The 27758-nt window shown below is 46.0% G+C and overlaps 1 long non-coding RNA gene across 2 annotated transcripts; it reads left to right on the top strand.

The window, feature by feature from the left end:
- Positions 1-3361: 3361 nt before the first annotated feature.
- Positions 3362-27758, top strand: LOC116437534. Of its 2 annotated transcripts, XR_004237350.1 has the most exons (4): positions 3362-3823; positions 20841-20957; positions 24924-25212; positions 27726-27758. It is a non-coding gene; the product is annotated as an uncharacterized LOC116437534 (long non-coding RNA). The 2 variants fall into 2 exon arrangements; XR_004237349.1 differs by lacking the exon at positions 27726-27758 and having other exon boundaries at positions 3368-3823; positions 24924-25399.

Genomic DNA, 27758 nt, shown 5'->3' with positions numbered 1-27758 from the left:
TCACTTTCGAATATTGAGGGGGCGTGTCAAGGCTTGAAGGAGGAGATGGAGATACTGGCAACATCGGGTGGTTTAAAGCAAAGTGGTGACATCACTTTGGGGCTTTGCAAAGCAGCCTCTCTAGCCAGGTTCCCCTTCCCAGCTCCAGGAATTTCCATGGGGAAGCAGGGCTGTCCCTGAGCCACAGAACAATCAAAACCCCCTCCAGCGTGGGGCCTGCAGTGAACCTGCTCTGAGCTCCGAGCTACTGCAGGGCTTGTGTGTTTGGCATCCCTGGTTATTTGTTAAAAAAAAAAAAAAAAACCAGAAAATGAAGCCAAGATTTGCATGCTACGTTCCCATGAGATCCTGGGAAAGAGCTTCCCACTGGAAAGGGTTGTTCTGATGACTGTGGAGCGACAAAGTTGCTAGTGTGGATGATTAGGGGTTAATTTCCAAGAACAGGGAGCAGCTCCCGGTCATGCAGCCCAAACAAAAGCTTTGTAAAGGACCTTGCTAAATCAGGAGGGGACAAAATTCAGTTTAGACTTAGCAGAGATTTGTTTTAGTACCCTGGCCTGAAGAGGAACACTGTGTCAGAGAGCAGAAAATGCAACTTCATAAAGTAACTAAACTTATTGCCCAGGTGTTTCCATCTGTCTCTTCTGAGGGAGAATAAATTTTTTTTTAATGTCAGTGATGATGGAGGGTTCTTTAGGAGAACCAAGTTGAGGAATGAGGTTTGACCTGGTGTTATCCAGACAGTCCCAGCTCTGCTCCCCTGAAGACCTGGCCTGTTGTGGGGCTGTGTGGTGGAAAACACAAAGATGGTGGATTTTTTTCAGCGCCAGGAAAAATGGATCCTACAATTCGCATTCAATTTCAGCTGAATGCCAGGAAAGTGCTTCAAAGAATGGAAAGAATTTGTTACTCAAGACCTGAGCTACTAAAAGATAAGTTTTTGGCACATATGTTTTTGAGACTCCAGAGGAGAGCCTTTACCTTTGGGGCAAGCTGCTTTTTGACACAATTCACATGACCATGGGTTTTGCCTGAGTATCCTGAATCCAGTCCAGTGGCCTAAATCTCCTTCATGTTAGCCTTCAGTGGAGCCTGATGTAGGCTGTAGCCAGTTCCCTCCTTGTCTCACCAGTGAGAGCTTGTTTGCTTTTGCTGGGGGCTGTTTGACAGACTCACACAAGACCTGCCTAAGTCGGGCTTGCTCTTAAAAGCATTGCTGGCATAGTCATGTCACTGGAGAACACGGGAAAGGAAAGCACAGCCCGGTTTGTTGTAGCTGCAACAGCACAAAATCCTCATGAAGACGCATTTATACTGGCCCAAGTCCTTTATTCTATTCTGAGAGCTGATCTAGGCTGCACCTACAAGGCAGTTTAATTTGCTGAACTGAATTAGATTTGCATTTTCGCATGGACTGAAATAGCTTCACTGGTTACAGCCGTGCTGGCAAATGCATTTACCTACAGAAAATAATTAAATAGCCTTTTTTTTCGTGCGTGCTTCAAGAAATCGGAAATCCTCTTGGGCAGGAAAAATCCTGCTCTTCCCCCATCATGTCAAACTAAGGAGGGTGGGCGTTACACACATTCTCTAACATATCCACTGCCTTGAAATATTTGGGCTATCAGAAATTTCAAAACATTTCAGGAACAGAGTAGAATATGAGGTTTGCTGATGCCTCTGCCTTGATGAGCATAAATTTTCACAAATAAGCATCCAACACCCAGGAGAGTCAAAATTTCGCCTCACTTGCCACTGGAGCTGGCTGGAGATGATAAACCCACCCCACACACTCCTCAGCAGGGTCTGGGATGGAAAAGCTGAGGAAGTCTAAGAAGAAAAAGCACAGTTAGCAGCACTTTAAAATCTGAGAATGGCAGCATTGTTTGGGGAAACAATAAATGCTGGGTTTAAACAATTTAATGTCAACCAAATGTGAAGGCTGTGTCATGCAGGAGCAACAGTTACAGCAGTGTTGTTTAAGCTTGAATTTAACATCAAGCAGTAACTACAGGCGAGCTTTGTTCCCTAGCAATGAGATGTCTGCACATCACAGATGCACGGCTTCTTCAGAAAACTGCCAGATTAAGGGATTACTCCAAGGAAAATTTCGCAATGGCCTTTGATTCCTTCCTGATGAAGTGATTTTCCACAACACTTTGCTCACTGGCAGATGAGGAGAGACTGGGGAGTGAAATGAATGTGGTAGCATTACAGAGTAACAATAAATGCACTCATTGGTGTCTTGATTAAGGAATCCAGCCCTGTGGACACACTGATAACGGCAGAGCTTCCTGAGGTCAATGAGATTCAGTTTATATGTGGAATAAAATCAGCCCATTCCCCTTTGCAAAGTCACAGCAAGGAGGTTTCAGCCCAGAAATGCTGAAGTAAAAATTATAACTGGAACCACGTTATCGAGTAGAGTTTGAAATATTCCACATTCCCCAATCTACTCCAGTTGTATCTGCAAGGATGGCCCAGCAGCAGGGGAAAAGCAGGGGAAAAATGCAGAGCATCCCAGGCCGGGAGGTTGCTGCACCTTCCCTGCCCAGCCCATGGTGATTAATTTAATGTCACCCAGGTGGCAGATACAGCAAATACGCCTCGGAAGAAAAGCCTCGCTGGCTGCAGCCCTTGGATTAGGAGCGGCTGGTTGGACTTGGAGTGGTGTCTTTCTCTCCCTGTCCCTGCAAAGTGCTTTGTGCTGCAGCCCTGCAATAATGGAGCTCATTGCAGGCCGGTGTTTGCTGTAAGTGACGGGGGTTAAGATGTTTTGTGACGCACTCTTTGGTTACTAAATTTCCTGCCTTTTGGGTACTTACCTTACAGCCTTTGTTCTTTTATGTGCGTACTAAGTGGTGAAATGATGCTGTTGAGTTTGAGATGGAGAGGTAGAGGATTATTTGAAGTGGCTTTATCAGAAACGACTGTTTTTGAGGCAGGAAGTTTTCCTGTTTTGTTTGAAATGTAAATATTGTGCAAGGCTGCAAACATTAGATATTCTTAAAAGCTGTTAGCAGGTGCTAAAAGAAATACTGGGTATTGTCATGGCTGGTAAAGATAATTTATCTTTTACGGTTTGTATTAATAATTAATATAAATAATTAATCTCAGTAGTGGGACAAATAAGGAAGCATTGTATTTATTGTGGTTTTTAGTTTAAAATTGGTGAAGGTGATTTTTTAAAATTTGCCCAGGGTTGAGTAGGCCTTTCAGATGTGATGGGCTCTACATTAACAAAATGTCTTTGTGTTATTCAAGCACAAGAGCAGAGCAATACAGTCTGCCTTGCACAATAAGCCGCCCTGGTATCTGAGCCACGTGATTTTCTCTTTCTCCTCCATTCTCTTTCTGCTTGCTTTTTTTAATATTTTTTTCTTTCTATCCGTGAAATTTGCACTTTGCTTGGGCAAAGAGTGCTAAATGAAAGGGAGAGAGAGAAAGTTAATTTATTGGGTGAGATAAAGTGACATCTGTTTTGAAGCAAAAATTCAAACTCCCTGGTGAGATTAAGGATGAGTTTCATTTTAAAATCATCGAGATGCTTTTGTCCCTGCAGTAGAAGAATTAAGCTTTCATTTTTTAATTTGCATCTTGATATGACTTCTTATCACAGACTGGCTGAGGTTGGAAGGGAAGCAGAGATTGTTTTGTGCTTCTCTGCTGCTGAGGGTCCACGTGGAGCAGCATCCAAATCCAAACCTGCAGAGATCCAGGCATTGGGACAAAGGAAGAGCTAAAACAAGCATCCTTCATCTGTTCCTGGGTGGAGAGCAAGGCAAGCACTGCACTGCAGGAAGGGAGAAAAGCTGCACAGCAGGTATTTAATGATTCTCTTCCTAAACTGCACTTCCCAGTATCCTCAGGGGAGAAAGATGGGCATGTTGGAAGGGGATGGAGGTGTAGAAATTCAGACCATCGAGACTTCTGCCTCCCCTCACTCATGTCTCCTCTTCCTGGGGCCACGCTGCTTGGCCTTTGTGGGACAAGGTGAGACAAGCCAAGTCCAGACACGCAAATCCCTGTTCTCAAAGTGTCAGAACATCCTCTCCCCATGACACTGAACCCCTTCCCTTACCCCGATGACATTAAAGGTGTGGCTCAGAAGCAAGGGAGAAAGAAATATGGCACTGTGGAAAGTCTGAGAGCAGAATTAGGGTGTAATGATCCCTCTTCCCTAATTCTAATTCATTCAAAGACGTAAAAGATTGGGAAAATGGATCCTTTTGGAAATTACTCAAAATATGGCTAACATTGAAGGAATAGCCTTTCCTTTTGGCTGCACGACTGAGGTGCAGCTTTTGGGGCTTGTGAATTTTCAAGAGCTGGCTGATTTGCATAGGCACGTTATTTCTTCTAAGTGGAGCTGGCAGTGCTGCCAAGAGTTACACTTGGCCAACAGCTTCCCTTGTAAAATCCTGCCCCTGCTGGGGTAAATTATTTTTCAGTGCTCTGAAATTTCTTATGTCGGGCCTCTGTCTCAGCCAGTGAATACTTGCAGTTTCATCTTACCGCTATTGGTGTGGTTTTTTAACATTTCTGAAAAAAAAACCAAAAACCAAACGTAGAAAAGAAGTCATCTACTCTCAAGATAATTGTGTCATAATGTCTCAGAAAAAGGATGAAGCTGGTGGGACTGAGATTTCTGTAGCCCTACTTTTTCTGACTCAGACCAAAGCCTGGATGCTTTGAAATGCTCTACAGTTTAAAAAGATCTCTAGAATTTAGTAAAATGAGGATAAAAACATCAGTTTCTCAAAGCCATCTGCAAGGATTAGTTTTAAAGCCTGGGCTCTGAAAGCACCCAGGTTTAGGATGGCTCAGTTACAGTCCCAGTACTTGAAATGTTCTGCTTAAACTCATGCCAGTCCCCCCTTCCTGCTCCAGAAAGATTTTTTTTATTCTTCTAATTGCAAGTGCTGGAAGGATGATTTTACACTGTTTTCAGTCTATCAGTCCAGTAAATCAGTAAATTTCCTTGTATTTATTACAGTTGCAAGGCCTTAGAAGAGAAGTTGTCTTGTTCTTCCAGGTTGTAAAGGACCCATGTGGCTTTAGAGTGAAGGACAGAATTAAGAATACTGAAACAGGCCTAATGAAGAGAATTTGCCCAATCCCACAATTTACCATGGATTAATACCTGTGGTCCTTGTAGTCCCAGAAGAATCTCATGGTTTATATGTGACATATTTTTTCCATGCAAAACAAGTGCAATGGTACTTCCCCTAACAAAGGGCAAAGATGGGAGAGGAGAGACCCAATTGTTTTGGGAAAGGAACTTAGAAGAACAGGCATTATTTAATATCTGTTTATTGGGGGGGGGGTTTAACAAGGAGAGCAAGGAGACCACCATTTTAGGAGGTTTTTTGGGAAGAAAAATGCTTGTGTTGAAGAGACTGCTGGAATGGTCAGCAGAGAAGGGGCTTGGGCTGTCAGAAACCCCTGGTGTTTGCCCAAGGTCCCTTCAGCTGCTCACCTTGGACAGTGCCACCACCTGCCCTGTGAATCTTCCCATTCTTCCAGGAATCCTGGTGAGAAATGGGTGTAAAGCAGTGTCCTCTAAAAGAGAATAATGCCAGAAAACAGGCTCCAGGCACAGATTAGCTTTAATTTAGCTGTTGTAAGGCATTGTTTCAGGGAACAGGAGAGCCGCTGTGTCACACAGAGGCCTGCTCTGTGCTGATCACAGCCTGGCTCTGGAGCTCACTGATAAATAACTCCTTTTACGCTGCACATCTGGGGGAAGGGCTGCTTCCCATGCTGGCCTCATGCCTGCTAAATAAAGCCCAGAGGAAATTGGTTCTGCGTGCCGTTGTCAGAGAGGTGAAGGCTCAGCAGTGACCTCTGGTCCCCTGCCCCTTGAACTCGTGGGTGCTCCATGGGGCTGGCGATACCAAGTCTTTGCTTTGCTCCAGAAGAGCCTTGGCCAGCAGGTTATTCTTTAAAGGGATTAGCTAGCACAGCTTGGCAAATGAGTTATAGGGGACCAGAGTCCTGCTTTTCCTCCCCCTTCAAAGACAGAGGTTGTGAAAATGCAGAGTAATTAAAAAAAAATAATAATAAAAATAGAGATGTTAGAGTGCAGAAGCTAAACTGTAAGATTATAGTGCAATAGTATTTTTGAATAAAGCTATTCATCTCCATAAAGTAAACAATGATCAGCTGTGAGGCAAGTACTAACTGTGCTCCAAAGACAAATTTGGTGATGAATGATCCAATTAATCTGACTCTTTTAAACCCCTCTTTTCGCTGCTGGTGAAGTAGCTGGGTGCTTTCCCAACGTGCCCTGTGACAAACCTGTCAGGGGGGCTGCAAACAGCGAAGTCACATTGCCGTGTGATTTTGCAGGGCAGTGTTTGACCCTGCAGAACGTGCTCAGACACATTCAGTGTACCAGGGAGGACAGGAAGAATTCCAGAGGAAAGAAAGAAGGAAAAAGAAGCACTTGTGGCAACTCAGACCTCTGATTCTTTAAGTGCTTTGGGACCCATTTACATTTAGACACGAGTAAATACACTGAAGACAAATATAGCTGAAGCTAAGCCTTTGTATAAATTTTGAAATGATTGGGTGTGTGTCTCTACGGGGTTACTCATGAAGTTGGAACTGGTAAGAGAGGAATTCTGTTTCATTCAGTTTGTAGCATGTAATTTGAATTTAGTAGTCTTCAATGAAAGGAGGTAGGAAATTGAGGAAGGGAGTGTCTTGTTTGAACAAATCAGAGATTTGATTGCCTCTTCCTGTGCAAATTTCCCTTAATACTTGATATTAGCAAATTGTTTTTCCTGCAGAGAAGTGCAAAGAAACAGAAAATTTTAAAGAGGTTATTTAGGCAAAGTAAATATTGGAAACCCTAGATTTCAATACAAACAAATCCCTACAAAAGCTTGCTGAGACACCTGATTTTAAATGTCCTTCAGGTCTTAAAAGAAGAGAAGAAGCCTGTTTTATACGTGAGCCTAAATCCATACCGAAGACAGTTAGGGATACACTTATCATTAGTCATTGCAAGTAACCCAATAGGAACTGTTTGCTTTTATATGATTGGTGATAAATTTTACCTATACATGTAAAGAGTGGTCCTATTCTAGGCAAAAAAAGAAGCCTAACTTGAGCAATTCCCGTACAGAAATCAAAGCTCTCGTGTCCTTCTCAGCCTGTCCTTGTTTTTGTGGGTATTAGCCAGACCTTAAACAATGATGGTTTTGGTCAAAGATAAGCTCTCAGGCAAACAGGAAGAGGGTGTAGTGAACACAAACCATATACTGGAACTGCTGGAATCGAAAGATTTTATCAGCCTTTTCTTTTTTATTATGTCTATATATTGCAATATATCCATCTATTGTTTTTTCTTTCATTGCTGTCCCCTGGCACTGGGAAGTCATATATAACACAGGGTATCTTCGTGTCCAGGCTGAAAATTTTTATGCAGAAGTTCTTTACTTTGCATTATGAATTTATGAATTCCTTTGTGAATTAGCACAGTTTGTGGCAGATAGGGTTGACTTTAAAGTGATGGCCTGAGGAGAATGAATATCATGAGGAAAATCCCGTTTCCCCCCCACATTTATCCAGCCAAACAGCAATGAAATTTTTCCTCTGTGTGTTTCATGTATGTTCTTACAGTAAAAAACTCTTCTGCAGTTACCATGTGTGATCTGAAAGCAAATCAACTGATAAAAAAAAAAGCAAATTCAAAAGCAACTCGTGGCTCTGCAGAAGCATTCATTGAACCCCTCAGTGAGGCAGCGTTTAACTGTGGCTTTCCTGTACAAAATATGGATACTGTAGTGCAGACCCAATCCCCCCAGAGGTTAGAAATAATTTGGCCCTCTGAAGAAATTGCTTGGGTAATAGAGACATTCAGCACTTTGCCATCTCTTAAATTTGCCTCTAATTTTGGCTCACCCTGTTTCTCTCTGAACAAAACTATGCAGTCTCCTGGAAGCTTTTTAATTTAGATTCAAGGCAGGCTCTGTCGCAGTCTCTTGCTCTGAAGACGAAGCATTAATGGTAATACTTTTTCTGCTTGTCTTGTTTGTACAGATTTATCATTTTTTCTAGGATTTGTCCCATAGTGTGTTCAGTGTGGTAGTTCCACAGAATTGTTGTGTAAATAGAGCCTTGCTCCTTCAGCTGTGCATTGCAACTACAAACAACCTGCTTTCAGCAGCACTGGAACATGGTTAAGTCACAAGCATCCAAAAAATCATATTAAAAACTTGTCCCAGAAATGTTGCCTGCCTTAGGTGGCTGAAAGCTGTCTCCCTGTCTTGTTCTACATTTGCCCTTTTTACCTCAGTGGGAATCTCGTGCTCTCAGCAGCGTCTGGAGCAATTCACCTGGGTTCTGTTGTGCTGAGGATTATTTTGCTCCCAAGGATGTGAGAGATTTGCAGAACCAGGGCAAGTCCTGAGGTCAGACCTCACTTTACCCTTCATTTTCTAGCAGCTGCTTCGTTGTTTTCTTGAGGTTGCTGCTACCCCTTTAAAAACAAGCATCCCAGGAATTTTCTTTTGAAACAGGCTTCCCCTCTCCAAATCCAATTATACTCTTTCAGCTGGGTCATTTTCAGCCCCTGCCGCATTTTTGGTTCTTTGGGTTTTTGACTGAATTTATTGAAAAACATGGCTCTGCTATGGGGAAAGCAAGGGGAGTTTTCACCCTGCTGACTCCCAGCTCTGCTCAAGAGCCCCTCCTGGCTCAGGTGGGGTTTTTTTTTTTCCTTTGGAAACCACGGGCAGGGCAGACTGGGGCAGCTCCCCCTGGCCAGACAGGGAGTGCAGGGCTCATCCCACACAGGACAGGACGGAGCTTGGGCCACCCTGGGATGGGCGGTGGGGGCATTGCAGCAGGAAAAAGGAAAAGGATGGGGGATGTGGAAGTGGGAAACCAAACTTTATCATTCATGTTGGCTGAGATAACGGGGTACCTTTCATTTTAGCAATGGCAGGAAAAATTCAGCGTGCCAGATGACCTTGTAACACTGACTGTAAAATGACACACCAGTACCACCAGAATTGTCTTCAGAATTTCGGAACAAATCATTTTCGTTTAGAAGGAATAAATATAGAACACTTTGTTAGCTAATAAATAAATAAAGAAAATCTCTGAAGCAATTCCATACAATTTCCCCCCCAAGTGTCGATTAGCATTCGTGTTGTAGCCATGTATAAAGACCCTCTTGTTATGGGTCGTGAATGGGGCCAATAATGGACCACATTGCCTTCTTCAGAAAACTGGACATCTGTTGTTAGAAAACACTAGGAAATTTTCAAACACAGTACAATTAAATGTATTCCCTAGCTTCAAAATAAAGAACAACAGTCCAGGGTAATTTCTATTTTTGCTATCTGCAGTGCTGTTATTTGGGTTTAAACAGGGATTATTTAACACTGATTTATTTCATTTTCATTAACCCCTCATGTTCGTCTTTCATATACTTCTTGGTCTTTCCTGCTTCAGTGCTCTGGGTGTGAAGCCCCTGCCTTTCTCCCTGTGACCTCCACAGGGTGAGCAGGCGGAGATGCCTGGAGGCACCAGGCAGTTCGGGCAGGAGGACGTGTCACTTGGGAGGATGCCACTTCTCTGCTCAGGTGTCTTTCTGTTGGAGCACTCAGCAAACACTTGTTGTGTAACATTTTGCAGTCAGTGCTGCGCTGCGCAGCAGAAGCAATGGAACAAATCAAGTGGAGAGGCTCTCAGGGCCGAAAAATGCATTCATTTTTGTTGTGAAATCCCATATAAATGTCCTTAACCACACACAGTGAGGGAGGGCAAAGACCTTTGCTTCTGACAGCTATCAGTGTTTCTTACTTTCAGCACAGCATTTTATCTCTGCAGCCAGAAAGAGGCTCAAAGTTCATAAAATGCCTGAATCTGGGTCAGGAAATATTTCTGCTTGTTGCAAGCTGATTTCTGTGTCTGGTGTATGCTGGAGGTGTTGAGAACAAGACAGTGCTGCTGTGTCATTGCTCTCCCTTCTGAAAATGAGCTGTTTGGAGTCCAAGAGGAAAATTCTGGGATAAAACTCCCCCCCCCTCTATTAGCTGATACCATCCTGTGCTCCTGTGTAGCTTAAGGGTTTAACCTGAGGGAAAGGGATGAGCATCACAAACTCAGTAATACTACTTCTTAGAGATGGATTTGACCTGACCCCGTACAAGTCCTGAAAACTGTAGTGTTAAATAGGCCCAGCTGGGGCTGGGGATGGTGGGAAGGGCTCAGGTGCAGCTCGTGTGTGTCTTAGAAACCTGTCAGGTCATAAGCCCTGTCCTGAGGGGGTTTGGCACTGTCCTCGCCAAGCAAGAGCCTCCCAGTTTCACCCTCTGAGCTGTGGAGAATATCCCTGGCACTTTCTCCTCCTGTTTTCCCAGGGAAAACCACGAGGCAGGTTTGCATCTGTGTTCCTGAGCATTTAGTCCCTTCTAGACCTCATCAGTGTTGGAGGTGGGATCGGCTTGGATGAGGAAGAAGAGTTAGGAGTTCAAGAGTTCATTTTGTACAGCATTTATCTCCTGAGGTTAAAAATGCACCAGAAACCAAGATTTACAATGCTGCTGTTGTGATTATTTTCCTTTTTATAAATTTCCAACAGTAAATCAGTCTCATTTTATATATTATGTCATCTAAATATCTATTTTGCTTACGCTGTTTCTTGGTCCACCTTGGCTCTCTGCTGATTCCAATCATATGAAGGTGCTCCAACTCATGGCTTGAAAATGGACACTTTTAAAAAATAAATCTCTATTTAATTGTGCAAGATTCTACAAGAAATGCTGCTGCATGCAGGTATTTGGTTGCACATATATTAGAACATCATGTTGAAACAGGTATTTTGAACATGAGGGAGTTAAGAGTTGAAGTTTAAAAAGCACTTTACTTTTTATTATTTTTTTTAAAGCCAAATGATCTTTTTGAAAGCTGTGGCATGGAAATGCAATCAGTTTGGGTGGTTTACCTCTTCCCCCCCCCCCCACTCTTGGATATGGTGACACAAAATCTGAGCTTGACTCGGTCCCTTTACTAATGAGGTTAAAATATAACACAGTTTAACAGTGCAAGCAGACAAGCTGCACCTCAGGACTGTCCAAAGACAGTCAGGATGCTGTCCATGGAAAAATCAGCTGTCACAAAATGAGGAGGACACTCAAACCTCGCAGCTGCCCTGCTTTAGCTCAGGGAGTGCTGCCTGCTGGTTTGTGAATGGAACGAGAGCTGTTTGCATGTGGCTGTGTCAGGGCTTTTGTTTATGACTTCGGTCACTGTTTCCATTTCAGAAGAAATAAGATAAATCCTTTTGACATTCTAGCTCTTTCTCTTCTTGGCTTTAACTCATGGTGAGTACTTCAGATTTGGCAAAGGTTTTTGTCTGCCCTAAAACTGCATTTCTCAACGTTTGCTGGTAAAATTTGCCAACTGTAGTCTGGACTGCAAAGGTTTTTACACATTTCAAACCTGAAGAAAAGCCTGTGTAGGGCTTTTTCTAGCTCTCTGTTGTTCTAGTAAAAGATAGGGTCTCTCTCAATAAGCCTTTCTACCATTATAGACCATTATGGTTCTCTGTCTACACGTTAGTCATATTATACATTATACATACTACTTTATTTTCGTTTATAACTCTTTACAGCTATTTACCTGCATGTGTGACAACATGTATTATTTTGGATGTGAGTGTCAAGAGACAAAACAGGACACTGAGACAGCACTGAATCTTTTGTGGAGTTTTGCTTATTTGGGTTTTTTTTTTAGTGGGAAGATATAGAAGACAAGTGTTGGAGCAGATTCTCTGAGTTCTTAACTTTGGAGATATAGATTATTGTACATCAAAGAAAAGCAAAGTCAACCCTGTTCTCTTTTTTGGGAGAAAAAGGTGGGGAAAAGGACAAGTTAGCTGTTAATGTGTAGCACCTGATTGAGCAGCATTGTGGGTGCACTTAATAGTAACAAAGCTGCTGGGAGAGGTTTGCAGGTTCAGAAAGGATCCTCTGCTGTAGCCAAACCAGGGGTTTGTCAGAATAATCACTACCAGTGCTGGACCTGCTTTCTCTGAAGCTATTTTTAGCAAAACAATCCAAATACAGGATATTTGGTAACCATCAGCATCCGGTGTTTATCAAAAATAAAAGCTCCTGCATGATTTGTAAAGCTATAAATAAAGCAAGAGGTTCCTGTGCGTTGAAATATGAATTATTTGCCTGAATGGCTGCACAAACAGCTGGACAGCCCCAGCTCCGTCAGCCTTTCCTCGGCAGGGAGGTGCTCCAGTCCCTTCAGCATCTCTGCATCCCTCGGCTGGACGTGCTCCAGGAGCTCCATGTCCTGAGAAGCCCAGAACTGGACAAAGTAAAATTAATAAACTATGATAAATAAATACAGCACTACCATGCACAGAAGACATATTTGAACTAAGCTTCAGCCGAAGAATCCAGCTGTTTTCTGACCAGTGGCGACAGAGCACATATACAGCGCCACTGCAGGAGGAAGCTCAGGGTCGCTGCGCGGGTGTCACCGGCGGCCTCACGGTTCTTTCCCACAGCCATGGGTTAATTAAATTGTAATTACATTCTAATCAGCTCAGGAGCGCTGGCGCGGAGGGTGCGGCCCGCGGCCGCTAGGGGGCAGCCAGGGCACGGCGCTGCCCCTCAGGCCCGCGGCCCAGCGCGGCCCCGCATTTCTGCTTTAAATTCCCCGCAAAGCGTCAATAGCGAGCCAAAAGCCGCCTGCCCTTCGGAAACTTGCGCAAAAAAGGCCGGGTTGGTTGGTTGGTTGGTTTTTTTAAGCTCAGCTGATGTAAAAATAGCGATTGATTGATGTTATTAATCAGTGCTACTGTACATTCGGATTTGGATATTGACTGCATTAAATGGTAGCATTTAACATTCCTTTGATCATCTGGGAATATACAGCTATTTGTTACAGCTATTTCTTTACAAGTGTGTGTTTCTTAGTAGTCACGCTGTACACAATTGAAAGAAAGACTGTTTTTTCCTCCTTTCTCTAGTTCTGATACATATATGTATTTATATACGTATATTTGTACACCAAACAAATAGATTTTTTTTATTATTATTTCTTTGCTTGAAATTCTCCACAATATTTGAGGTTTAGGTACTCAGGGATGCATGGTAACAAAAATATCGTTTGATATTCGGTAGCAGAATAATTGGTTCCTGGCTTTTGTTCAAGTCACTGTCAATTTGGCACCTTGCTTTTAGTTTGGTTTTTGTTGTTTTTTTTTTTTTTTTTAAGGCCACTGAAATGACCTTCATGCAAGGGGCAACTCATCCTGGTGCCATGAAAGCAAACAGGAAAATAAATAAAAGCTACATAAGTCATGTTGCCTATGCTGTCAGTCTTCTCTGACTTAAATACTTCACTGGAAAGAGAAAAATACTGCCTATAAAAAATAAATTATCTGAACAGGAACTAGGACCTGATTTTTCAAGGGCTGGGATTTTTTTACTTCAGCTTTTTTATTCTGCCTTTTTTTATTATTACTATTTTTTTTCTTGCTATTTTCTTTTAAGCAGACAAATATGAAATTCCCTGATCTTCACAGCATTAGAAGGTATTTGCACATCTCTTTTATAATAGGCTTTGTTTAGGCTATCTGAGACCCAGCTCCTAAATTCAAAAACACCCATCACAGGCTGGTTGTTAGAGAGCTGATGAGTTAAATTAATCACCTGCTGAAGACACCTCATTCTCCTCATTGCCTGAAGCTGGGTCCTGGATAAAATGTGTATTCTAAATACCCGGTGGGTTTCAGTTGCTTAAATATCCAGTCCTCGGGTTATTTTGCCTTTTGGCTCCTTGGAAGGGCAGCTTGGAGCTGGCACTGGTGGAGCCACACATCTCTGAAACTGCAGGTAGGAAGCCCAATGATATGGGTAGGGAAAATGGTTTGGAGTAAATTTGGCGTTTTAAAAGGTTGCCAAAATAATGCAGGAGCTTCTTTCCTCTGTGAAATCTGAAAAGGCACAAATTTTAATTAGCTTCCTGCTGGGATTCTTCTTGGCTGACCTGAAAGGAAAGCCTTAAGGATTAAGTGGGCATTTCATTTTCTATACTATCTGGATTTCTCTACCCCACCTTTCCTTGTCTTTTTTCTTATGTTTTTTATTCCTGCTGTGATTATTTTTTACTTCTTACTCCTGCCTCTCTCATGTACCTTTCCTAGAGCTGCATTTCAGCCTCCAGCTCTATTTCTCAACTTCCTTCAGATTTCAAATCACTTCTAATTATTTTCTCTCTTACTTGGGTACTAAGGATCTAAATTATATGCAAAGCAAAAGCAAACATATCATATTGTAGAACTACGTTGTCCTTGATGCCTGCTGGAAAAAAAACCCCACAAATACTTCATAGAATCATCACAGAATCATAGAATTGCATTAAAAGGGCCCTTAAATATCATTGAATTCTGATGTCGGTCGTGGCGGCTTTTGTGTGGGAGCGATCCTTGGATGTGTTGAATTTTGGAGGTGGAATCGAGCTGAGGAGGAAGGTGCCCAGCCCCAGTGTGGTGCCAGGAGGAGGAACTACCCTCCTGTTGCTTCTGTCCTGGCACAAATTTGGTGTCTGCATGACTAAAATTGGGTGATGGGACATTTAGCTGAGCACCAGAGCGTGACTGCAGTTCACGACCTGCCAGGAGAGAGTGACTGTCACTTGACTGCGATGCAAATTAGAGTTTCCCAACGTAATGGGAAAGGTCCGAGCGAGCTCTCTGTCCTGGCAATTGATCTGTGCCAGCTGTAGCTCAGCAATTTTCGGTTTAGACTGACTGCAGAAGTGTGTGAGTAGCTGAGGAGGAAAGTGCACAGCAGCGCTGTGTTTGCCGTAGCTTATAGGCAGCAGGGGAACGCCACCGCTGGCCTTCTGTTCTAGCACCGGGGTTTTTTGCTGGACGTTTTAAGGTTGGACACTGGGATGTGACAGTGAAAAAATGCGAGGTGCACCCAGCTGAGAAGGAAGGCGCACAGCCCCAGGGTGTGGTGTGCTCATGGAAGGCTGCGAGGCGGAGGGGAAATGGAGCATCTGTGTGTGTCCCGGCACATTCTTGTGTGCGAGAAGTGCGTCAGGCTCTGCGAGAATCTAAGTGTTGGTGCACAGCCCAAAAGGCCGTGCAGAGCACCACGGGCTGTGTGCAGTTTGCAGGCTGCAAAGGAAAGAAAATCGTCATTTGGTTGTGGAGTGAATACAGGTTTCCAAATACCAGGCGCAAGGTCTGAGCAAACGTTTTGTCCTCGTTTATCTCTCTGCAAGATGTAGCTGGAAACTTTTCAAGTGATCACTCCTAAGGGGGAAGGTCAGCGAAGCTTTCCGTGCTGGCACATTTTCCTTGTCGAGTTTTCAGCCGGGAGCAATTTGGTTTAGCTTCGCACTCCGCGATTCCGGGAATGTTACGGTCCGTGTCGCCGAGAAGGGCAGTAGGCAGCGCAGCGGCGTGTTCGCTGTGGTTACAAGGGGACGCTGCAGACCAGCAGCGGATCTGTCTTTTAGTACCTTTTCTAAAGGTGGGAAGAGCTGCCGGAATGGGAAGGTTCGGAACTGAAACGCCCTCCATTCCCGCAGCGGCCGCTCATGCCGGGATGCGGCGGGAGCATCGCTCCGGGGGCTCGGGCCCGCTCCTGCCGGTGTCCGCCGGGCGCAGCGCGGGTCCCGGGCCCGCGGCACCGAGGCGGGATCGGGGCCCCGGGACCCCCCCACGGAGCCCCGCGGGCGCCGTCTGGCGGACACGGAGCGGCGGGGCCGAGCAGGGCCCTCCGGTGGGCAGCGGCGGAACGGCAGCGCCTTTCAGGGGTTAATTGGTTTGTTGCTATTATTTATTCACTTACGGTCACGCTGAGCTTCTCCGTGCGCACAGGAGATGACGGGTTTCTTGCCAAGGGCTCCAAGTGACCAGCTGAACCCATGTGACACCATCCCAAAGCACCCTAAATAATTTGGAGGCTTTTTTCCCAGCCTAGGCAGGGAATTCTTTTCTGAGAAAAACTCCAAATTAGAAGATAGAGGCTCTGAGGGGAAGAGAGGGGTTCTGCGTTAAATTAAAAGCGCACTGGGAAAAGGAAATACCTGGAACATCTCATTCTCTCCCAGCCTGGCTTTTGTGTGATTTGCTCTGATTCCAACTGCTCCCAGGGCATTTTCAACCTGTGGGGTTAAAATGAGCTGCCAGGTGCTGAGAACAACAGAAAATAATGGGAGAACTCCCTGGATCGGGCGGTGGAGCCCCTGTGTAGTGCCATAACACAAAACAACGATAGACTGGCAGGGGAATACTGACAGTTTATTTCACAGAGCATTGCAGAGTTTATTTTGGTCTAGCTCTATTCTCATCAGAAAAGTATCATTCTCCTTTTTTTCCAAAAGAAAAAAAAAGGTAGCAAATATTCAGGACAGTAACAGTCAGTGCATTATGCATGAAATTTGGGTCTTGTCATAAAAAAAAGAAAAAAAGTTAATTGTGAAAACAATTCTTTGTTGGTTTGCTTTCAACACTTCCAAGCTTTTAAGCACTTAACCTCTCAATAAAGTCATCTCCAAGGATAAAATCAGAACATGCAGGTGATCACCAACAGATGCCGAGGTTTAACAACATCTCTCACTTGGCAATGACAATCCACCAGGAATGTTTCAATACAGCACCACATCAAAGGGAGAAGCAACTCAGTTCTCAAAATACCTTCAAATCCACCAAAATCTTGCAGTTCTGCAGAACAAGACACACTGTATTTCACAGACTGGGGAGTACCATGGAGAAGGAGAGTATTTGGGCAAGGTAAGAGGGAGCATGGACCAGGGCCTTGTTCCACATACATTCCTAAAAACCCAGGGAAGATGCAAAGGAATAAAGTCTGGATTTTACGTGGTGCTTTTTTAGGTGGTGGAGCACCAAAATGCACACTTTCATTATCAATGGGGTTTTTCACAGAGATAAGTCGGCCACTTTTGCCCCCAACTCTTACACACCAAGCCCTAAACTCCAGGGCTTCAAAATGCCACCGGATCTCAGCTGAAAAGGCCAGAGCAGTTCCAAAGCAAGAACAAACTGCTCAGGGCTGTTTCTCTCCTGCCTTTAGGTGTGGAATGTGATGTGTATCGGCATCCCCCAGACTGCCTTCTCCTCTCCTTTTTCAATTTATCTTTTTTTTTACTTTTAATCTCTGCTCTAAGATTTTAGTTTAAAGCCTTTTGCATTGGAAACTTGCTGATGGGAGCTCCTGCCTTCAGAGCCCGTCAGCACTGGCTGCAAGACCATCGCTCCTTTGGAGGACATGAACCTGCAGCTGTAAAGATCCTGCTTTTACAGCAAGGAGCAAAGGTCTCCTTGCAGGAATACATCATATCCCGGGGTTGTTTTGCCTTCCTAAATATTTGCAGTTTCTTCACCCACGGGCATCTCCTTGGCCCAGAGAGAGGGGAATCTCCCACTGCACCACCACCTCCTCTTCCAGAAGGGAAGCAAGGAGTGACTGCAAATGCCACTTGGAGTGGCAGGCACTTCAGCCAGATGCCAGGAGTGATGGTACCCATGGCACTGCCTGTCTGTCACAAGCCATCTGGGCTCCCAGCAGAGCCCAGCTTGGGGAGAAGAGGAAAAAAAGGAGAAAAAAAAAAATCCAAACCTGCTGCCAGCAGAGCCCAATGTACAGGAAATGCTCAGGATTTGCCTTCACAACTCTGGCAGGACATTCCAAGAAAGCCATTCCCCATCGAGCATCCAGGCTTTGGGGAAAGAGGATGGGACAAGGAGCAGGTGCCCGAGCGCCTGAGCCAGTGCAGGCCCTTCCCCGGCTCTGAACTTCAGCAGGGCGGAGCAGCGTCAATTCCTCTCCTCGGCAAGCCTCTCTTCTCCCAACAGCCTCCTGGTGCATCAGAGCTACACTTCCATTGCCCAGGAAAAGGGGAATGAGGGAAAACCAAAAGAAAATAAACCATAACAAAAGGAACACTTCACAAGAACATCACAACATTCAGCTACACAGTCGCTGCACCGGGGAAGGACTGGATTAGGGAAAGGCGGAGAAAGGGGACACACGTCCACCGTGTTGCTCCCAAAACCCCCCAAGGGGACTCAGGCTCTCACATCAAGATCCAAAGAACTTCAGCCATAAGGTTGAGGATTTAATGAACACAGTATTTCCACTCATGCCCTGGAAAGAATTACACTCAAAAAAAAAAAGACAAAAAATTCGTTTTTTCTACATATTTACAAAAATAAGCCCCCCAGCCTCACAACCAGGGAGGTGGAGCAGCCAGTGGTGGGGAGCGGGAGGGGGTTTCTGCCCGACCAGCAGTTCCTCGGAGGTTCCCATCCCGCAGGAAGCAGGAGAGCGCGGCTCTCGCTGCCAGAGCGTGCGCAGGGCCGGAGCAGAGTCCTCAGTTGAGCCGGAGTTTGGTGTCCCGGTGGTCCGTGGGTGTCACCATCTCGTTGGCGTAGCCATTCTCGGAGCAGAAGGACAGCTCGTCCGTGGTCTCCACACCGTTGCTGATCTCTGGGAAGGGCAGAGAAAGCAGGGATGTCACTGCAGGAGCATCCACCCTGGATGGAGAAACTGAGGTGCTGAGCAGCCCTGCAATCCCAGCACCTGGGGTCCATCAGATCCTACAGGGACTTAGGAACACTGCACTCATTTCCAACCACTTCTGAACAGGATCTGCCTCCAGTTTGGAGCTCCACATTTCAGCCCTTCACCGTGGTGCCACCACCAGAGGCACAGCTGGATCCCCCCCTACACCTGATGTCACTGTCACAGGCTGAGCAAGGCACCTGTGGGAGAGTGGTACCAAGTACTGAGCCAAATCCCTGCCCAAATGGCCATCCTGGAAAAGGACTGACTCCTTTAGTCCCTGGTTTCACTGGGAAAAACCTACACCCACTGATGTTTTAATGGCAAACATCCACCCTAGGCAAGAACAATTGTTCCAGAGGCACAAAACTTCAATCTCCACCCCCCATCTTAAGGATATTTTATGTCTGGGATATTCTATGTCTGGGACACGATAGGGAAGCTTAATTCTGCTGTGCCCAAGCTTTCCTTGTTTGGGATCCCTGGATTTACACCTGATTTTCACCCCCTCTGTTTTGGCCAAGCGACTGGAATCTGGTGGCGCCTGTGGGTGCACTCACAGGGATCGGAGGGAGCGCTGTATGTTTGCAGAGTGAATCCATGATTACCATTACAGGTCCTGAAGCGAAGGCAGTGACGGTTCGTCCCTTCATCGTGCAGAAACCCCTCACCGTGTGGGGGAGAGACGTACTGTCCCAGTGGGGAGCGAGACTGGAAGTGGGCCTGTGATGGCAACCAGTCAAAACCTGTCCTGGAAAACTGAAAATCCTGTCTGGATTAATCAATGGCCTTTACCAGAGAAAAAATTAAATATCCTCAAAAACTTAGTAAAGGAGCAACTACAAAAAGGCCACATCCCCCCCACAGAATAGTCCCCGGAATTCACCAGTGTTTGTCATACATAAGAAGACTTCAGGTTCCTGGAGATTGCTTCATGATCTGAGAAAGGTATGGGACCCTTCCAGCCTGGACTTCCTTCTCTTATCAATGATTCCCAGAGACCAGCCTTTCATCATCATCGATTTAAAGGACTGTTTCTTCAACATACCGAGGATGCCCCGAGATTTGCCTTTTCGGTTCCAGCCATCAACCAAGGTGAACCACTGCAGAGGTATCACTGGAAATCATTTCCCCAAGCAATGAAGAATTCTCCTGCAATTTGCCAGTATTTTGTCGCACAAGCACTGTCTGCAGCTCGACAAAAGCACCCACGATCCAGGACTCTACGCTACATGGACGATCAAAACCTTTTTTCCTTGCAGTTTTGGGGGCAAAATTGCAGCTTTATGGTCTCATTTTTCAATGGGACCCCTCTGGAAGGGATCCTTTGTTAATAATGGAATGGGGTTTTCTTCCTTACAGGTCTCCAAAGACGATTTCTACGACTCTGGAGATGATTGCACAGAACTAACCAATATTTTGTTGCTCATATTAGGGCTCATTCCTCGCTTCCCGATTCCTGGCAGAAGGGAACACACGAGCAGATAACCTGACAATGGTTGCTTCAAACACTTTGCCAAACAGCTTTGAACAAGCAAAACTGAGTCATGCCTTTTTCCACCAAAATGCACAAGCACTTGTGAGGATGTTTCACATTTCTAAAAGTCAAGCCAAAACTATCATTAGTACTTGCCCTGATTGTCAGCCAGTGCAAGCCCCTGTTTCCACAGGAGCTGTTAATCCACGGGGTTTGCAAAGCCTGCAGTTATGGCAAACAGACATCACCAAATACCCCTCCCTTGGGAAATTTGAGAACATCCATGTATCAGTGGACACGTTCTCAGGAGCGGCATTTGCCTCTGTTCACACAGGAGAAACTGCCAATCATGCCTGTCAACATTTCTTGCAAGCATCTGCTTCACTAAGCATACCCCAAGAAATCAAAACAGACAATGGCCCCCCATACATATCCCAAAAATTGGCCACGTTTTTAATGGATTGGGGTGTTTGCCACACCTTTGGTGTTGCCCACTCCCCCACAGGTCAAGCAATCACTGAAAGAACATCCCTAAAATGTATTTTAGATCAATAGAAGGGGGGAACGGAGGCAACAGCACAGATGAGGTTGAGTAAAGCTTTATATATTTTTAATTTTTTGAACAGCTCTTTTGCAGAACCTGATCCACCAATTTTTAGGCATTTTTCAAATAACACACAAGCAAAATTGAGAGAAAATCCTCCTGTTTTAATCAGAAATCCTGAGACAGGACAAACTGAAGGTCCTTTTCAACTAATAACTTGGGGCAAATGTTTCCGCAGGTGCAGGACCTAAGTGGGTCCCCGCAAGGAACGTCAAACCATATCCCACACGAGAACGCTCTGACAACGCCACAAGCGAAGAAGCAGGCGCGCAGATGTGAGCCGAGCAGAGAGACTGTGAGTCACACCTGACGCCCCTTGCTCACCCGTGGGATTTGCAAACCTTGATTTCATGTCATGTTAAATGAGTGATCTGTTGGTTTCGTAGAGCTCTTTTGGCAAAAGCGTGGTATCCATTGTGTTCAGTAAAGGTGTGTCCTCCCACTGGTTCTGCAGAGGTGAAATTCCCACTCTTGGGGAGTTTTACCATTGCCATTTGGCTCCCCGGCAACTTTGGGAAGGAACAAAAGCAGAATTTGCGAGTTGTAATATATGGGAAAGTCTTTTGCCAAAAAGCAGCTCTCAGAAATGGAGCAAAATCAAATGTTTTATTGGAGCTTGCCAGCTTTGCTTGCTTTTTGCAATGCAGATCTCCCTGTGGCACAACTAAAAACAGATGTTTGGGTCACCTTAGCTAAGGCAGCAGGCTCAGATACCTTATGCCTGTGCAATTCAAATCCAGAAAACCCTTTTGCAACCTGTTTAATCACTTTTTCAGTAAAAAATTAGCCGATACCCAAGTATCGTGATCCCTTAACTAAAAAGCAACTTAACAGCAAGCTAGGTGAAATTGCTAGTGGGAGCAATCCTGTAAAAGATTGGGATCTTTGGACCATAAAACTCCCCAGAGCAACTGCTGAACCCCAGGAATTGGAAATTTTGCGCTCCTTGACAATGGATTTCTGCGTTACCTTTCCAGATAGCAATCAGCAAAAGAGAGATCCTCCCAGACACAATGTCACTCCTAATCCCCCTGTCTACAAAAACTCAAGTTTTTGGTGTAATTGCTCAGGCAGTCGGGGTGGACACTCTGGAATTGATCAGTATCCATGACAATTACCAAAAGGATATTGGTTCATTTGTGGAAATAGGGCTTGGCAAGGCATTCTATCACGCCTTGAAGGTTGTCCATGTAGCACTGGACAACTTACTGTGCTAGCACCCAATGCTAAAACAGTCGTTCAGAAAAAACAAAGAGGGAAGAGATCTGCTCATCCGTATGATGAGAAGTGTAACAGTGATTTTAGACCCTGGAAAAATGCAGCAAGGGTTCCAGCAAGTGTGTTAATACCCCAACTTGCCTCAGCAATGGCATTGAAACAATTGGATCGGGTAGGATGTTGGCCGAGTAAACAAACCAATGCCACATCCATTGCAATCAGTGATATGCTGACTGATGTCAACAGTGTCAGATATGCTACCCTTCAAAATAGAGCACCAATTGATTTCCTTTTACTGGCACATGGACATGGTTGTGAGGAATTTGAAGGATTGTGTTGTATGAACTTGTCTGACTGCTCTGAATCCATCCACAAAAGTATACAAAAGCTGAAAGACCTAACATCTCAAATTCAAAGAGACAGTGGATCATGGCTAGTGGCTTGTTTGAGGGATGGAGCTCTGCACCTTGGTTGAAGGAGCTTTGCAAGGCAAGTTTATATGTGTTGATGATTGTGGTGGTGATACTGATAGTTGTGTCTTGTATACTTCGCTGTGTGCGACGAATGATAGACAAATCTGTTAAGGAAGTTTTTGTCGTACAAGAGAATGATGTAGGAAAAGGGATCACAGAAAGCTCTCAGAGTCTTACACAGGCAGTTATGGATGAAGGCTTTGAATTAAGGCCTTGGAATGGAGAAGACTTACTAGTAGGATACAAAACAAGTAATGCTGGATTTGACCTACATTCTTGAAACAGACTCGACCTTTCACAGGATTAAAATCGCTGTGGTGTAAAATAGCACCACTTAGAGCGAGCAGAAGAAGTGCCTTTACATAGAGGAGCTTTGAAACGCGAGGTAGTCAATAAGCGACAAAGTTAAGAGGATTCTTTATGGTTGTACCAAGAGGGGAATTGTGGGGAAACACAAAAGGTGAAAGGTTCTTAGGTGTGAGAAATAAAAGCAAGTTTCAGAAAATAAAGTCAGAAAGAAGTTAGGATTCAGCTTTGCCTGGGAAAACTAGAATTATAAGCAGCAAGGACACTAAAGACAATGGTTAGAGTCTCTAGGCCTGGCCTAAATAGATTTTGATGTTGCAAAATAAAATATGCTTAGCATGACAGATAAGTTTAAGTTTAAGAATGGATTATTGTCTATTGTTAAAAAGGCATAACAAGCCAGCATTGTGTGTAACTGGAGTACGTGTGCTATTGTTGATTGGTTAAGCCAGATGTCTGTAACTTTTAGAAGCACGCTATTGGACAAAAGGCTTTTAAGAATGCTTTGCAACCAGGAAATCTTTGGATGTCTCTGGGACAGCGTGAGCTCTGTACCATCTCTTGTCTCAGCTCTGCATGTGAGACTGATAAAATAATAAAAAAGCTCCTGGAACGCTTGTCCGAGCTCCCCGTCCCGTTTGTCGTGCGCCCAAAACGCCGACATCAGGTAACCATTTGTGCTCTGCTTTTGTTCTGGTGCAGACAAATGAGTTCAATACAGCATTTGCTCTTTTTCCCTTAATTGTTTTTAAAATGAGGCAATTGGTTGTATTTACTGTCACTGAGAACACACTGGCTTCAGTCCCTTCTGATCCCTGGAACAGACCAAACTCTGGGGGTGTACATGGCTCGTTAACCCTGCTGTCACAACCCTTTCCCCAGCCACGTCTGCTCCTTGATGTTGCTAAAAACAAAATATTTGTGCTTTTGAATACGTTTGGTTTGTCCTCATTGTCAGCTGGAACATTTTCTGCAAGTGGCAACCCAATACAAGAAGCACCGACAGAAATCTCCAGCTGAAAATGTCCTTCCCTGCCCAGTGCATTTCTCATTTTCTCTTCTCTTTGCTTCTAAAAGTAGCCATAAAATGTCAAGTCAGTCTTACTCAGACTCTGAAATCAGGCAAGCAAAGTGTATAAATCAGAGAGCATTTCCGTGCCAGAGACGAAGGCAAGGAGCTGTTTATTCGGTGGGTCAGCCCTGTCCCAGCTTTCCAGGATGACGCAGGACTCCCCTGAAAAGACCTCTTGTGCCTTTCCTAAAGGCTGCTTGCAGCCACTCGGGAGGACACAGTCGAGCTCCCACGCCTGGCTGGGTCAGGCCTCACGCTGATTTGCAGGAGAGCTGTGACATTTCTGAACACAAACTCATTTAGTCTTAATGCCCCTCACACCTCAGGACTGAGGGCTGCGTGCATTTATTTGTCTCAAAGCCTGTCTGATTTCTCTCTCTGCTGTAATGAAGTGTTTTGCTAAGCCATTGTTTTTATCATAAATATATTCCCGTGGCTGCGTCTTTGTAGTGGATGATTTGCTCCAGAATCTTTTCTTTTCATCTCAGAGATGAATATACATTTCGGGACCAGGTTTTGAAATACCAGCTTGCTTCAGGGAACTTCTTATGACCAAGTCTGGGAAGCCAGCACTAAATCACTTCTGTATATTTTATTTCCCAAGGAATCAGACCCACTTTGTTCATTATCTCACAAAACCCCAAGCAGAATGTAAAAACCAGGAGTGAATCAGAAAGGAGCATTATAAAAATACTGAAGCTGTCTTTCCCTGGCAATGGGGAAATAGATTCCTTCGCTTCAGTATGAAAAAGAAATGATATGATGGTAAAGAAATAAAACCAGAACCAACTGAAGAGTCTGAGAGGAAAGCTGATGTCTTCACAAACAATTCGAGGGGTGAAGCCACAGGTATGAACATCTTTGCAATGGGTCTGACTGTCTGCACTGCCTTTGGTGCAGAGCCCAGGGAGCCTGGCTCCTGAAACACACAGGGGTCTGCACAAGCCTGAACTGTGGGGGAAAATGCCAGGTTCAAGGGGGAATGTGGGCTAGGCAGCTCGGGAAGGCTGCACCTTCCTGGTACCTCAGCAGTGGGGAAGGGAAGAGGGCACCGTGCGGCCGGGAGTTTGGGATAAAGGGAGGCTGTGCCCTCTGGTACCTGGAGAGAGAAACCCCGCGGGCTGTGCCCTGGTGGCCTCTCTCCCTTGACTCCAATAAAGTTGCAGGGCTCCTCTGTCTCCTTTTTGGACAGAAACCTCAGGCGTTGGTGGATTTTCCTGACAACTGGGAGCTCGTCCGGGATCCTTCCACCGTCCGGCACGTGGCGAGAGGAGCTGGAGGCGCCTCACCCAGTTTCGGTGAGCAGCTCCCTTCGGCGCTGGCCGACACCGGGCATTGATTGGTACCCGAGACTGTCCAGGAGAGAGATGAGAGGTGGCCCAGGGGGATCTGTGAAAAGTCCACAGGGAAGGACCACTGGACATGGATGCCCAGAGGGGGCAGTAAGGGAAAGTCAAGAAGGGTCCTGGCAAATCCCACCGGTGAGTACAACTTCAGGGAGTAAAACATGGCAGGGCGCCCTGGGTGGGCAGCAAAGGAAAGTCGAAAAAGGGTGTCGGCCACAGGGATGGCAATCCCAAAATACCTCTGAAGGGAGAATGTTGAGATGGTTTGCACATTGTCCCAGAGGCAGCTCAGGACATGGACGCCCAGAGGGGGCAATAAGAGGCACTGAGAAAGGGTCTTGGCAACCCGCCCCCAGAGCGGGCAGTGTGGCGTTGGTTTGGGAAAGGACTGGCCAAAGGGGAGTGTGGAGAAATCTGGCTCGGGCACATAGCAGTGGGAGGCTGTGTGGCAAGGAGAGAACAGTGAGGACTCGCAAGTTCTCTGCCTTGTCTTCAGAACATGCAGTCTGATACAGGGCCAGCTGCAAGCGTTTTGTATTCCCAGCTGCCAGGATAAGGAAAACAGGGAGGCATTGTTGCTACAGCCCCACCCCTCCCTGGGCCCTTATGGAGCCAGGGTGGAGGATTTGGGTTTGCCCACTTTTTACTCAGGACTTAAGGGGGTTTCTCTATGGTGAGGAGTGTGAGGCCAGGTGTGGAAGGTGGGATTGGTAGCACGGGCTGGGGCCTGCGGGGAGGTGCAGGACCGAGCTGAGGCTGTGGGGCGGCCGGGGCCCAGCGCCGGGCGGTGCCTGACCCCAGCACCCCCCGGGCAGGGGCTGCAGTGTCCCCCGGCCCCACGAGGCTGCGGGATATTCCGTTCACCTGCGCATCCCTGTGGCACCGTGGCTGTGCCCGCCTGTCGGGACCCGGTGCTTTACAGAGGTTGTGGTGCTGGGAGAGCGGCCCGGGGGCCTGGACGGGTGTGCTGGGGAGTTCTGGACACTGCGGCTGGACAGGGAGCGGCTTTGGTGTGCCAAAAGTGTCACCAAAGGCTGGCCCGATGTAAGAAGGGATTTTGTTTGGGTCACTGGGGAGATGAGTGATTTTGCAAAGAATTTGGTGGCTGTGGGAGAGTGAGAGCCCACAGGCAGTGGGAGCAGGGGCTGGAGAGGTGGCCAAGTGGGCCCTTGCAGGAATTGGCTAGAAAGGCACCTCAGGGATATGAAAGATATGAAAGGAGGGATGAGAACAAGGTAAAGGTACAGGCAAGGATTACGGCACAGATTTTACAACCCCTGACGGGAAAAGCGCAGGGAGCCCCAGGAGCAAAGGGAAGGGGGCGGCCGCCAGGACAGCGATTGGGAAGGCATCAGTGTGCCGTTTGTAAAAAAGAGCACTGGAAATGGATTGTGAAGGGTGTCGGGATCTGCTGTTGTACCAGGGCTCACCACACTGCAGCCCTTGCTGAACCCTGAAGTGTGTTTCCTAGCAGGCACGGGAACTTGTCTGTCTGATTGGAATTTTATGCCAAAGGGGGAGCAGTTGTCCAGATGCTCTTTTGCTAAAAGTGGGAAAGACAAGCAGGTGCATTTTATTCAGCCACTGCTGGTGACTGTGTGTGTGGATGGGAATTCCCACTGTGGGCGTTACCTTCACAGCTGCCTTTGCCCATTCCCTCCAAACGCATTGCACAGGGCTGGGAGAGGCCAGGAACAATGAGACATGGGCACTCAGTTGGCTTGTGCCCACTGAGCTGTTCTATGCTTTTTCTCTGTTTAGCAATATTCATTGCTTTTGGGTTTTTTTAACTCAGTTTAAGATTCTGCACTGACTGTGTGCAGCGAAACTGAAGGGCTACCATGAGCCAGGTGAGTTCCCTGGCTTGCTCAGATCCTGCTGCTGAGGAGCCAGCGCCTTGAGAAGAGGATGGATGGATGGACCAGGCTGGGAGGGAAGCTGGGGGAGAGTCTGCTCCACACCCCTGCCCCTGCCAGCCTGGTTATGATGTGCTGCTGCGGGGTGCTGCACGCTGCTCCTCCCTGAGAGATGAGGGTGCAGAACCTCGGGGGCTGCTTGAGGTCACACTGGTAGGGGTAACTTGAGGTCATTGGAGTCCCTGGTAGGGGTTACTTGAGGTCATTTGGGGTTTCTCAAGGTCATTGGAGTCCCTGCTAGGGATTATTTGAGGTCACTGGAGTCTCTGACTGGGTTTACTTGAGGTCATTGGTGTCCCTGACCAGGGTTACTTTAGGTCATTTGGGGTTACTTGTGATCATTGGTGTCCCTGACCGGGGTTACTTGAGGTCTTTTGGGGTTTCTCGAGGTCATCAGAGTCTTTTTTAATTGATCCAGGGGTTGCTTGAGGCCATTTGGGGTTACTTGAGGTCGTTGGGACACCTTTATCAACCTAGAAGTGAGACAACGCACACTTGGGAGCTAAGCTCAGCGTGGGAGGTGGTGGACAAGGGAACCTTTCTTTGGAGGCCCCGGGGGCAGTTCTGGGCAATGTCCCCAAAAGCCGCCCACGCGGGGTGGCTTGGGGTGACTTTATGATGTGTATCCCATATCGCTGCCCTATGCCCAGAAATTAATTCCTGTGCCTTTCTATGCCTTTAAACTGAGCCTGGGAGGGGGGAGGAAAAACTGAGAAAAACTTTTCCAAGCAGTTTGCAGCTTGTTCAAGGTCACAGAGAGAGAGA

Source organism: Corvus moneduloides, chromosome 2 (genome assembly GCF_009650955.1).
Source record: "Corvus moneduloides isolate bCorMon1 chromosome 2, bCorMon1.pri, whole genome shotgun sequence".
Taxonomy (NCBI): Eukaryota; Metazoa; Chordata; class Aves; order Passeriformes; family Corvidae; genus Corvus; species Corvus moneduloides.
This window is presented reverse-complemented; position numbering and strand designations above follow the sequence as displayed.